The 13,933-nt window shown below is 38.6% G+C and overlaps 2 long non-coding RNA genes across 2 annotated transcripts; both read right to left on the bottom strand.

Moving 5' to 3' along the window:
• Positions 1-1,266: 1,266 nt before the first annotated feature.
• Positions 1,267-1,980, bottom strand: LOC148843059 (uncharacterized). The gene is made up of 2 exons (XR_016103629.1): positions 1,897-1,980; positions 1,267-1,734 (listed from the first exon to the last, which is right to left on the bottom strand). It is a non-coding gene; the product is annotated as an uncharacterized LOC148843059 (long non-coding RNA).
• An 8,992-nt stretch (positions 1,981-10,972) lies between these two features.
• Positions 10,973-11,798, bottom strand: LOC148843058 (uncharacterized). The gene is made up of 3 exons (XR_016102879.1): positions 11,666-11,798; positions 11,326-11,424; positions 10,973-11,235 (listed from the first exon to the last, which is right to left on the bottom strand). It is a non-coding gene; the product is annotated as an uncharacterized LOC148843058 (long non-coding RNA).
• Positions 11,799-13,933: the final 2,135 nt, after the last annotated feature.

Raw genomic sequence — 13,933 nt, 5'->3', positions numbered from 1 at the left:
ATTTTTTTCATTTCTATAATATTTTAATACAACACCACCCATGGGCAGATTGGGGATTTTAAATCCTTTAAGAGAATGACATCGTTTTTTTTTTTTTCTGAATAAAAGATAAAAGAGCCCGAAGGCCTAACATTCATTAAAAATCTCAGCAATTTTCTTAAAGAAGTCTAAGGACAGATGACCAGATACACACTAAAGCACAAGACAGTCCAAACCTGGCTAAAGAATGGGCCGCCTTATTAGCTGATCTATTTGAGTACACTACTCATACTAGAAGTCAGGATGGTGATTGAGGATACTTTTGCAATTAAGGATGAGTGTTAGAGCACTCCACGGGAGTTCCTAACACCACATTAATAGAAGGAATCAATAAAGTTTACTCCAAACTCGGGACGAGGATTTTGGAGAGGTCAAAATTCAAGGAAGATTAATTATTATTTATCATAAACATCGGGATGAGGTTTGAGTAATTCATCCTATACTTAAGTTCAAAACTTTATTTGAAACCTTTCTTTTATGGCATGCATCCTATGAATAACAATGCTTTAAGCTAAAAGATCTCCCTAACCTATTGAAGACTTGCTAGTAAATGGATGATCAAATATTCATAATGAGGGGAACCCGCCTCTAAATATAAAATGGAAAATTTGTTAGCGGTTGATGATCCAAACTCCTCTCCTATATTACATTTGGGTTGGGCATTTCATAATTGATTCAACCCTATTATTAATTATGAATATTGAGATAGGTGTATTTGGCAGGCCTCGGATCATGTCTCATGGCATTGGCTAGATGAAATCTTGATCGTACATCTCTAATTGCCTCCAACCACTCCATAGCAAGATCAACTATAAAAGGGGTTGATATCTTAAAGTAAAGACATCTTGCTTTCTTGCATTCAGAATCTTGAGAGATCTCTCCTTAGTTGTAAAGGACTAATTAAGCTCTGAACCCTCGTCTCGAGCCTAGTCTGACCCCTCTTTGGCACTTGATTAACTTGACCGTTGCAATCTCCGCCCCTAGAATAACACCTTGGGCTCTGACGTATACTCTTCTCCTACTTAGGCCTTGGATACCAACAAAATTCCTTTATTGCCCTCGGCCCCATTTTTGGCAGCAACAAATACTTCAACGTATAAAGTTTCCCAGCAATTCAACATAAACTGTTTTATTTTTTTATTTTTACTTTCCAAATCTCTACTAACTAAACTATATATCTATAAAATTATGTAGCTTTTTAAGTGTTCATAATATCAAGCCACAACACAACACAAAACAAACAAGTATTATTCCTTCCAATATTAGTACATAACTGGCACATCACATCTACATATGTAGATAATTAGGTCTACCAAGATTATTACAATATTACTTTGGTGGTGGGACAGTTAGATTGGTTGGAGGTGGCGGTGGCAGAGACATTGGAGGCGGAGTAGGTGGTGGTGATGGGTGCCTCAGAAGCCGCAGGGGTGGTGGTGGTGGTAGGAGATCCGAAAGTGGAGGGGACTCGTCTGGTGGCAAAGGCTCCGGAATAATGACAATGCCGGGGACTCTGACTCCTGCAGCAGGTGGCTCGCCGTTGTGCCTTCCGGGAATGGTGATCACAACGCCGGGAATTTCATACTGGGGTGGTGCATCTACGCAGGCCAGCCAAAAGCATCTTCTAACTGCATCTACAAAAGGTGAAGCAGCGACGAAAAGACAAACCCAAATCACCATGATTGGGGTGATCAGCTGCGAACGAGACATACTAGTGCTCACTCAAAATGAACCAATGTTACAGAGGAGAGAATGAATACAGAGGTGAGTGACTGAGTTCAGTCATAAAACAGCAGATCGAGTAAGTTTAAAAAGGTTAGAAAGCAAAAACATATGTATGTGAAGGTGATCACTTACTTGAACTTTAGGTCATCCTGCCATGGAAACAGTGTTGAAGCTCAGCGACTTTGTTGGTAATTTGTACGCTCTGCAAGCTTATTTAATTGGGTTCGTATTCAAATAATTTTAAGGCCTCACATTAATGAAAGAAGCTTGCAGAGCGTACAATTACCATTCAAGTCACTGAGCTTCACCAATCACCACTGTTCCCATGGCAGGAAGTCTGGAACTAGCACGTAGGCTTGTCGAATTCTAGTGTTAGTGACTGAGTAATATATTATTTTTGATAATCCTCTTGAACTTAAAATGATTTGGTGAAGCTCTCTCTCGTTTTACCTCTTGGATACATTGGTTTTGGTGTTCGGAAACTCATTTAATTATCAGATTATATACATCAGAATCCAATATATCCAACAGTCAAACAAGTGAATTATCTAACCATCTACACAATCAATCACAATGTTCGATCTAACATCTGCATGAGGTGTTGGGCTTGCGCAGTTGCAAATGATTCCTTTACTTTTCAATGTGGTGAAAATAAAACTATTAGGCTAACGGTAATCATTGTCAAAAATGATGAAAATAACCATTTCAAGGCACCAAATGCATTGATAAATCAATCATTCTCAACGCATTCTATCCAATATGAACTTTGTTGAAAGAAACTGTTGGATTCTTATTCTTTGGAGGGAAGATTCAAATTCCAAGAATCTTGAACTCCCTCCTTTTGTCCCACATTGTTTGGGAATAGAGATGGACTAGTATTTCTAAGCTTGCTATCGGAATGAATAGGGACATATAGGAGGAAGATACACCCATACATTAAAATATGCTTAAGAGGGATTGGGGGTGCTTTTCACACACGTGTATTGAGTTGCGTTGGGTGTTTTTCATGAATTCCACATGTTTGCATAGCAAAACATTTACATTTCGTATTGATCAATGTAAAAAAAGTGGACTCTAAACTTGCAATTCATGTTTAAACTCATCACAAACATTAATTCTCAGTTTGAAAAGTGTAAATATAAATATGTATACTTATAAATATAAAGTTTAGAAATATCATATACAAAATTTTGCACCAAATTTAATTGCTTTTAACTTTTCCCAAACTGAGCCTAGAAAGAGTACATATACAAATTCATACAAAATACAAGCTTTTGCACCCACCCATGTATGTAATTTATGTAAGAGTATAAAAAAAAAAATTATATAGTGTCTGTGTGTCACTGTGGCAAGTATCTGTGGCTATCTATAATTTATCAATATTTAAGTAAATAAGAAAAAGAATCCGATTTGACCTTTCCACTAATGTCCACAATTACTAAGCGCGGCATAATTAATTCATTCACCAGTGGCATGTATTCGCTTTATGAGTCAAGTTCAGTGCGGATTGGTTCAGCCAGTTAACAGCTTTGACAAACATGACAATGTGATTTTTCAAAGTATATTTTATTTTTTAGGGAAAATTTCCGATAGGTATCTTGTACTTTTATGTCAAGTGTTAATTTAGTATCCAAATTTTAAAATGTGACAATTTAGTACCCAAACTTTCATTTTTGTGACAATCTAGTACTTGGCGTTAACCAAGTCGTTAAGTGGCATGCAAAAAGACAAAAATGCCCTTCAATAGAAGCCAATGAAAGGGATACTATTAATCATCTTCTTTCTCACGAAAATGAAACATAGCCCAAAACACATGTCCCTTTCATCTTCTTTCGTTCACGTGACCTCTTTCTACTCTTCTCTCTATCCCCCGACGATCTCTCCCTCCTGGCTTTGAAGTTTGCCTTTGACTAGACGTCAGACGTCTCGGCATTCTCCAACTGGAACGAAAATGACACCGATCCATGCACATGGAAGGGTGCATGTGGTAAGGAGAGTTGCTGGTGACAGTAAGCTTCGATCTATATATATGTCGATCACCTCATAACTAAGCTTGTCGCCGTATATAACCCCCGCCAGAGAATGAACCAAAAGAAGATCGATAAAAACGCTTCCCCTATTTTGCTAAGAACTTTCATGTCTCTTCTGCCTGGAGAATGGGTTGGTTATCACCCTTGGTGGCAAAGAGCATTGCCAAGAAAATCCCTCCGAACCAGCGACAACATCAAAATAATCTGCTATTCTTGCGTTTGCATTTCCGGATTTGGTCTTGAGAGCTTGTTCTAGGTAAGCTAGGGCTTTTCTTGAGAGGATCCCTCTCATTCCTCCGCCATCAATGCTATGAATGCAGACCTTACCTCTCTAATTCTTGATCGCCCCCACGCCGTTACCGGTGGTTCCTAGAGATGTAGTTTCAGATTTTGTTTCTATGGCTGAAGCGATCTGTTTGGGAATCTAGAGTTTCTGACCATCGTGGCCGAAGAGAAAATTACTTTCCATAATAGAGAATATCTCATAACTAAGCTTGTCGGTATCGATGCTTGGTTCTTGCATTTCCGATGGATTACAAGCCATTTCCCTAAAATAGAAGCACAAAAACAATTCTAAAGGATGATTATTAATTGCATACCTTGATTTAATCTTTTTCTTTTTCTATTTCTTTTGCTACGATCTTTGATCTTCCAATAGGAAGTAACTACTTTGCATGCTATTAGTACTGGAGACTATTTCGAACTTAGCTCCTTGTTGACATGGTGTTAACACTTACCAAACAGGTTCAGATCTATTGTCTTCTCTGTGAAGAAGATGGACAGTGTTAAGCATCCCAATATTGTAAGGTTAAGGGCTTATTACTAGGCTACTGATGAAAAGCTTCTTTGGTGGCGATGGCTGGAGCCATTGGTGCAAGTATTCTTCGGTGTGGCAAATAACATCTATCTGGTGGTGGATGGAGGCTTTACCTCCATTAAGAGATTTGGGTTCCCAGAACCTGATCTTCAATTTCTTGAGAAAAAAGATGATGAAGAGTGTGTTTGGACTCTCTTTCATTTTTTTGAGAAAGAAGATGATGATCAATGTCTAAGGGTAGTTTTGACATTTTTAAAAGTCTTAAATTGCACATGAGGTCACATGATATACTTAACTGACGGTTTATTAACGGTAGGTACTAGATTGTCGCAAAAATGAAAGTTCGGGTACTTGATTGTCACATTTTAAAGTTCAGGTACTAAATTGACACTCAACCTAAAGTACAAGATACCTATTAGGAATTTTCCCTATTTTTTACTAGGCAATAAGATTCATTTTCTTACCTTCATACATGTCCCCACTAACCAAGACATGAATACAAAATATTAGAACATAAGAAAGTTGTGTTTGGATACTTTCTGAAAATACTTTTAGGATATGATTGGTTAGAAGGAAAAGATAGGAAATCCATACAAAATCGATAAAGATTTTTCTATTTTTCCTTTCCTTTTCCTATTTTTTCCTTCAAACCAAACACAACCTTTTAAGGAAAATGAAAAAAAAAAATTAAATATGGTAATTACAATGGCCATTCGCATGTTCCTGTTTGACTGCTAATTAATTTCTATGCGTCGGTGGTCCCCGGCCGGCATGAAAGAGCCAATAAAATGAATTCGGTGACATCCAGATCTGGTGTACACGGTTTCTGTACACAACCAACCGTTATTATATAGGATGCAATCACTTTGGGACAGGCGCCTAATTGAGCCTGGATCTTCAAATGAAGGATTTGTTTACATATCTAGTCGCACATTGGGAATATATTCAGTACATTTACATTTATATTAAATTTATAGATATTCCTGAATCGTGATATATAGCAGGATTCCCATGCATGCTCTTACAAGGAATCTCATCATTCTCAAATCTGGTATGTAAACTCCATCTGTGCTGTGTGAAATTCAAATTGACTCCTGGCGTTGCATTCATCAAATGCGCCAACCACATCCCAAGGGTGCACAGAGAGCCAATTTGCTCCTCATAGAACACTCCTCACACCAATCTCATTGCAATTTAAGTTGTTTATTGGAAATATCTTATTATATGTATTTTTGTCATTCATGGAAAAATGTTCTCAATGCATGACTGTAATATGCTGTGATGATGATGTGAGGTGTGTTTTGTGAGGAACATATTGAGAACCGCCTTCAAACATGCAAAACCGATACTCTGCTACATACTGATTGTGTGCATAGCAAATTTGTATAGCGGATCTGATGGAGGCCCATCTCACCATATGGGCGGTAGTTCATAGGATAGGAAGCTTGCAGGATAAGGATAAATCAAAGAATTCAGATAATTCAAGAATTCAAGATTATCCCAAGAAAATCCAAGAATCCAATATTATCCCAAGATTCAAGGGAAGATTCAAGATAAGTCAAGATTATCCCAAAATTTAAGGAAATCCAAGATAATCCAAGAGTTCAAGATAATCCAAGATTCATACCAAGATTAGGATAACCCATGCCTAGATAAAATCCAGGGAGATCGGACAGTGGCGATCAAGTCAAAGAAGATTTCGATTCAAGCAAGGCAAGATCAAGAAGAGTTTGATCCAGCTATGAGATTGAGATGTTTAGATCAACTACAGTTTTCTTTCCTAGTTATTCTATGATTTTCCAGATGTATTATAAATATTGTTATTTTCCAGTTAATACACACTTCAGATTTTCTCTTCAATTCTCGCCACCTTTTCTCTCTCCTAGAGGTTTTCTTTCTTTCTTGCTTCGCTAGAAGCTTGGTTAGCCGGTGCTTGCATAGCTAGCCCGGTTATTGCTTCCACGCTGCGTCAGGTGGTATCAGAGTAGGGAATTCGCCCAGTCAGATGGCCAACCTAGATTGTAGCAGTCGCAACCCACCCCGTGACGGAGATCAGGGGTTCCCAGCTATTTGAAGAGTAATCGAAGAAGAGTGCACGGCCACACGTAACATCGAACAACAGTTGGCAGAGATGGTTGAACAACTGCAAACCTTGTTATGGGAGGTTATTCCATGGAACCGGGAAAATCCACATCCCATCGAAGGAGACGACCACGACAGGCAACCCGTCAACGCTGCGTTCTGACGTCCAGTTCTTAACGACGACAGTGATGATGAGTTAGAATTTGGTGGTGCTCCAGTTCTTCCCGACAACAACAAAAATGACAGAAATTGGCACAATCAAGGTAATTTCAATCCCCGTAGGAATAATGATGAATTTAAACTCAAGGTAGACATTCTTACTTTTAGTGGAGATCTTGGCATAGAGGGACTTCTAGATTGGATCACAGAAGTCGATCGTTTCTTTGAGTACATGGAGATACCAGAGGAAAAAAGGGTAAAACTGGTAGCTTTCCTATTAAAGGGAGGCGCATCTATTTGGTGGGAACGCTTGAGAGAGACCCGGATCAGAGAAGGAAGGGGTCCTATTCGAACCTGGAGGCGCATGAAACAGCTTATAAGAGGTAGATTTTTACCCCTAGATTATGAACAGTACATGTTTGAATCTTACCAACAGTGTGCGCAGGGTTCCTGTAGTGTTAATGAATATACATCTGAATTTTTGATATTAGTTGAAAGAAATCAATTATCTGAAAGTGATAACCAGTAGGCAGTCTGTTATCTGAGCTGTTTGAGACCGTCCATCAAAGATAAAATTGGTGTACAAATGGTTCTTAGTGTGCAGGAAGCAAGGAACCTATCTTTGAAAGCAGAATTGATGTTCCAAAACAAGGCACGTAGTGATAATTATCGCCGGTACAGCAGGAGCGACAGCAGACCGGCAACTGTTGACAGGAACAATTCAGCCCCAGCAGTACAACCTTTTCACCCGGCAAGTACAGCTAACGCCGGTAAAGGTACCACAAGAGGACATACTTGAGGTAACCCTTCCAACCTTCCTAAACCCAGTAATCCCTATGCAAAGCCTGCTCCTTTTAAATGCTTTAAATGTAATGAGGTTGGGCATAGATCGAGTGACTATCCCAGAAGGAAGGCAGTTAATATGGTAAAAAGGGAGGAGGAAGAAGATGTGGAGGATGAAGTATACTGTTGACCTGATGGGGAAGATGAAGAGGGTTCATACGAACATGAAGAGTATACTTGTGTTGTGAGAAAATTAATGTTGTCCAAAAAAAATCAAGATACCTCTCAAAGGCACAGATTGTTCCATACTAGATGTATTATGAAGGGTAAATTATTTGATCTGATTATTGATAGTGGTAGTCAAGAAAATATTATTTGCAGGGATGTCATACAAACGTTACAATTACTTCTTGAAAAACATCCAAACCCATACATAATTGGGTGGATTAAGGAAGGAGGCGGTGTACGAGTGGAGGAACGCTGCAAGGTACCATCTTCTATTGGTAAGTACAATGGTGAAGTATATTGTGATATTGTGGATATGGATGCTTGCCATATTTTGTTGGGTAGGCCTTGGTAGTTTGATGCAGATGCCAAACACCTGGGTAGGAAGAATACATACCAGCTCGAAAAAGAGCGTATATGCTATACCTTACTACCCATGGCAGAGAAAAATCCCCCCAAAGCTCCAAAGGCAAAGGAGCGAAATGGGACAACATGCCATCAATGTTTGGAAAGGATCGGTGGGACAAGAAATACGCATATTTTGCGGGTGCCTTTTAGGACTGCAAAAGGAATTCTCAGGAAATGGATCTCAAGGTTTGACGTATGGTCATACCTGGAGAAATTCGTAGAAGATGTATCAAGTGAAATTACTGCTAAGCTACAAGATTTTATCATCACAAGTACATACCAAGAGATTGCAAGAACCAAAAATACTGTTGGGTAGTATGGGAGCCACACCTCTTTCACTTTTCCAGGGTTGTACCGAGTTGTCCATGGCACTGATTTTTTGATCTGAAGTTCAATATTGTCTCTCCAGGAGCATATATGACTATTTACTTCCCATACTCAGATAAAGAAAAGAGGCTCACTGCTCTACATGGTTCAATTGAAAAGCTCTTATATGACCTAGAGCAGAATGATGAACGCATTGGTACTTTAAGAGATCACTCAAAGCCCATTATCTTTTCCATGGCAAGGCTTGACCGAATGAAAAACATAACAGGTCTGTGTGAGTTCTATGGTAGGAACTCTAGACTAATGGAACGGGAAAACCTTGTTGTTGTTGCTGGTTACAATGATGTGAAGAAGTCCAACGACAGGGAAGAAATAGAAGAGATTGAGAAGATGCATGGCCTCATAAAGCAGTACAACTTGGATGGGAAGTTCCGTTGGTTATCTAGTCCATCCTTTAGTCAAGTTCTGCCATCGCAACAACCATTTGGATTGAGTGGTCAGCTACCAATTTCTCAGCCTCAGGTCCAGCAAAGCTGCTCTACTGTAGTACAACAAACCCCTCAGAACTCACAAAAGCAAGTTGTCTCTACCATGGCAGGCCAACAACAGTTGTCTGCTCCTTCCATCTAGCAACCCCTGCTTCAGCCTTTACAACAGTCATCTGCTCAATTTTCTCAGATGTTATCTCAACATATGCAAACTCCACAGGCAAGCTCTCAGTCATCATGACAATTGTCTCCCCAGTTGCAACAACATTTGAATCTGATGCAGCCATCAAGTCAAAATCTGACACAACAGCAGAGTTCCTAGGCTAGTAAACAACAACCTCAATGAACTGGAACTGTACCACAGACAGCAAGCAGCATTCCTGCAACTTCCCAAGCTGTAGTGGCACTTTCAACTGCATCTGCTGCTTCAGTTGTTCATGCAAGTACAAAGACAGCAGGTCCTTTAACTTGTAATTGGATTGAGCACACATCGCCTGAAGGATTTAAGTGTCATTATAACACTGTAACTAGTGAAAGTTGGTGGGAGAAACCGGAGGAGTTGACCTTATTTGAGCAACGACATCAACGGAAAAAGCCATTGGTTCAGCAACTTCAAGCCCAAACACAGACACAATCATAGATTTTGTCTGCCCAACAAATTTCTCAAATACCACAAGCACAACTCCAAATACAGAAACATAATCAACAACAATTACAAGTTCAGTAATATTCCTTTTCTTCTTTGGCTTCCACTGTAGTCAGTCATCAAAGTGTTCAGGAACTTGGTTATGCACAAATGCTAACAGAAGCTGGGTTAGTTATTGATCCTGCTCACTTTCAACAGGGAGTCCACGCTGTGTTAGGGGGACACTTGCATATCCTAGCCACGACTCAGGGTCGAGTCCCTTCCAAGTGGGGGAGAATGATGGAGGCCCATCTCATCATGATGGAGGCCCATCTCATCAGGAAGGCCCATCTCACCATATGGGCGGTAGTTCATAGGATAGGAAGCTTGCAGGATAAGGATAAATCAAGAATTCAAGATTATCTCAAGAAAATCCAAGAATCCAATATTATCCCAAGATTCACGGGAAGATTAAGTCAAGATTATCCCAAGGTTTAAGGAAATCTAAGATAATCCAAGATTCATACCAAGATTAGGATAACCCATGCCTGGATAAGATCCAGGGAGATCGGATGATGGAGATCAAGTCAAAGAAGATTTCGATCAAAGCAAGGCAAGATCAAGAAGAGTTCGATCCAGCTATGAGATTGAGATGTTTAGATCAACTATAGTTTTCTTTCCTAGTTATTCTATGATTTCCAGATATATTATAAATACTGCTATTTTTTAGTTAATACACACTTCAGATTTTATCTTTAATTCTTGCCACCTTTTCTCTCTCCTAGAGATTTTCTTTCTTTTTCGCTTCGCTAGAAGCTTGGTTAGCCGGTGCTTGCATAGCCAGCCCGGTTATTGCTTCCATGCTGCGTCAGGATCTCAACTCAAATTGGATGCCCATACAGTAATCAAATTGCCTGTATTGTTACTATGAGGTGCTGAGAATATGATAATCCTCTTTTTCTCACCATGTAAGGAGAAATATTTTGAAGTCCTATCATGGAAGTAGAGACGCTAGTATGAAACCATGATTTTCTTGTGACTGGGTATACAAGCATCAGTTAATAACACTCTTTGAGTTTCTTGAATTTTTATACTCTTTAATTGGTACTTCCTTAATTATGGTTTTAATTCAGGCTTGTTTATAATTGTTTTCATTCTTTGTGCATGAATTAATCTACATTGACCAGCATCTGCAACTCTGTGCCTCTTTCATCCACCACCAACTCACTTCACAAGAGAAAAATTATTATGCTTTTAATGACAATTTAAGGTTCTGATGGAATCACCCAATTCCATTTAATAAAAAAATTGCGTTGAATTGTACAATTTGATGTTTTCTTTTCCCGAGTAATTTTCATGGGTTTTTCCAAATCACTGAACATATACAATTTGATGTTCTGAGGTTTCCTTTGTCTCTATGCTCTGTGTTGTGTCTCTTTGTCACCAGTAGACGTAGCATCAATTCATCTAGAGCTTGAATCATCCAGGCATGCGGGGCAGGATTTTTTTGGCTTCATCCATAGTCATCTAAATAGAACATTTCAACTCAAAATCAGTACTTAATTCATTTTGTTTGTTTCAAGCATCGAAATATCAAACACATCCGGTTGTACATACCCATTTTCTTTGGCGTACATTCTTCTCGGGCCATTTGTCTAGTAGCTTTTTGACACGCAAAGGATACATATATTCCTCATAATCTGAACCAAATCTTTTCTGCAATAAACAAATAAAAGAGATTAGTTCTACTTGTCTAGGAAAGCCAGGGATTTGCCAATGCCGAGAACATGATGTCTCTCTTTCCGCCACTTCTACGATTGATTCATCTTGTTCCCAACCTCCCAGATTAGCACAAAATCAATTGCACCATGTTAAAGCAGGATTAAGAAACAACACATTACTCGCTTCAGACAGTAGAACAAACCCTTCAATTGTCTCAAATTTAGGGGGTTAGTACCTTTGGAAACAGCATTATATGACTTTTTCTGTGAACTGATCATGAGAACCTCCAAATCATTGATATCGGCATCATTGGAAGGATTATTGTATCTATATGGAGTGCATTTGAACATCTTCTTCGTTGTTTCTCACTGTTAAAAATGAAAAAAAAAAAACAAAAAACAAAAAATAAGATAGAAAATGAGAAAAGCCTTATTTGATAACTGAAAGATACCTATCTCCGGTAAATAAATCTTTCGGAACGGCTGTCAGCGTCGACGGACGAAACTCAAAGGGGGCAATCTCCGGTGGGTTTCAGTTCTGAGAAAGGGTAGAGTTTAAGGGAAATGTTAAAAGTTCATGGTGAGTTTTAGACAATTTCCCTAACTTTAATGATTTTGAGCAAAAATGACATGGCACAAATTCATTCGCCATTGTAGAATTTTTTCTGAAGTTTTCATTTTACTAGTTAGAAAAAAACAATGAGCAATAAAACTCTAATTTCCAATTAATACTCTGTATTTTGGCCTAATCTTAGCCTCCAAACTTCAAAACGTACCAATCTGATACCTAAACTTCCAAAATGTGCTAACCTAACCAACCATCAATTATGTGCATCATATGACATCAGTGCAACTTAAAACTTTTAAAAATATTATAATTGCCCTTAAAAATAAAACTGTTCATTATCTTCTCAAACAAAATAAAACACTGCAAACCAGTGACGGGAACCTTTCTCAAAGAAAAACACTATTCAAACTCATTACCGCAGGAAAAAATTCTGCTCTTTCTCACCTCACAATATGCATCAAATCAATGCTTATTCAATTAATTTAAAATAATAAAGGATGAAACAAGAGAAACAAATATCTAGACGACCACAGAAATGGACAAAACAGAGCATCTGATAAGTTTCAACAGACCGGAAACGAGTATCCTGGAGTAAGGAAATCAACATGAGAGACAAGAATGAAAGAATTACTTCAATATCTGAAATTCATGAAAATTCAAACCGAATAACAAACTTGAAGCGCTTTCCAAGGAACGTTTTGAGGCTCTTAGTTCAAAGCCAACATCCACAAGTAACAGAAAGCTGGAAGACGAGATATTTAGATTCAAAAAGTTGAGAAAGAGATCGAATTTGATAATTTTTTATTAGGAAATAAAAGGAAAAAGGTGACAGCTTTTACGAAAATTGGCGAATTTACCGAAGAAACAGATTACAAAAGAAAAAAAGGTTATGGTTATAATTACTGAGCATCTCCGGTTTTAAGGTTTCTATTTTTAGAGATTTGAGCTGACAATTCGTGTAGAACTAAAGATATTATTCTTTTGTTCCCGTCACTTTTTCCGGGGAATGAATATATATAGATACAGTACAAACTATTCCCATGATAAGGATTAGTGATCACTGACTCCGGATAGGAATTGTCCCTTGAATTAAGGAATATCCTCCTACTTTGACAGCTCACGTTAATACTCTCCCTCACTTGGTGCATACAAATCTTGGATGTCCAACTTGTTAAGTGAGCTGTGGAAGTTTTTACTGGATACAACTTTTGTAAGTATATCCGCCAGCTGGTCTTTAGACTTGACAAAAGGAAATCGGATGATTTTGTCTTCGATATTTTGTTTGATGAAATGTCGGTCCACCTCCACGTGCTTTGTTCGATCATGTTGAACGGGATTCTGAGAGATATCTATGGCAGCCTTGTTATCACAGAATATGTCCATCTTAGAGGTTGGGGAGAAATCGATTTCAGTCATTAATCTTCTAAGCCAAAGAAGCTCGTAAAGCCCTTTAGCCATTCCCCGAAACTCAACTTCAGCACTTGATAAGGCCACCATCTTCTATTTTTTACTCTTCCATGTGACAAGATTTCCACTGACAAATGTAAAATACCCCGAGGTGGATCTTCTGTCCGAGATATTTCCAACCCAATCTGCATCTGTATAGCCTTCAATCTTTAGATGATTATTCTTTGAGAACACAAGTCCTCTTCCGGGTGAGGACTTCAAGTATCGAAGAATTCGCATTACAGCATTCATGTGATCTTCGCTTGGACAATGCATGAATTGACTCACCACGCTGATCGCGTAAGTGATGTCTAGATGAGTATGTGAGAGGTAAATAAGTTTACCAACTAGCCTTTGATATCTCTCCTTACTGGTAGGTACTTGGTCTGGGTATTCTCCAAGTTTATGGTTTTGTATAATTGGTGTGTCTGCCGGTTTGCATTCCAACTGTCTTACTTCATATAGTAAATCTAAAGTGTATTTTCGTTGA

Source organism: Nelumbo lutea, chromosome 8 (assembly GCF_056320005.1).
Source record: "Nelumbo lutea isolate HS-2025 chromosome 8, American lotus-T2T, whole genome shotgun sequence".
Classification (NCBI taxonomy): domain Eukaryota; kingdom Viridiplantae; phylum Streptophyta; class Magnoliopsida; order Proteales; family Nelumbonaceae; genus Nelumbo; species Nelumbo lutea.
The sequence above is the reverse complement of the archived record's forward strand: the minus strand, read 5'-3'. Positions and strand labels throughout refer to the sequence as shown.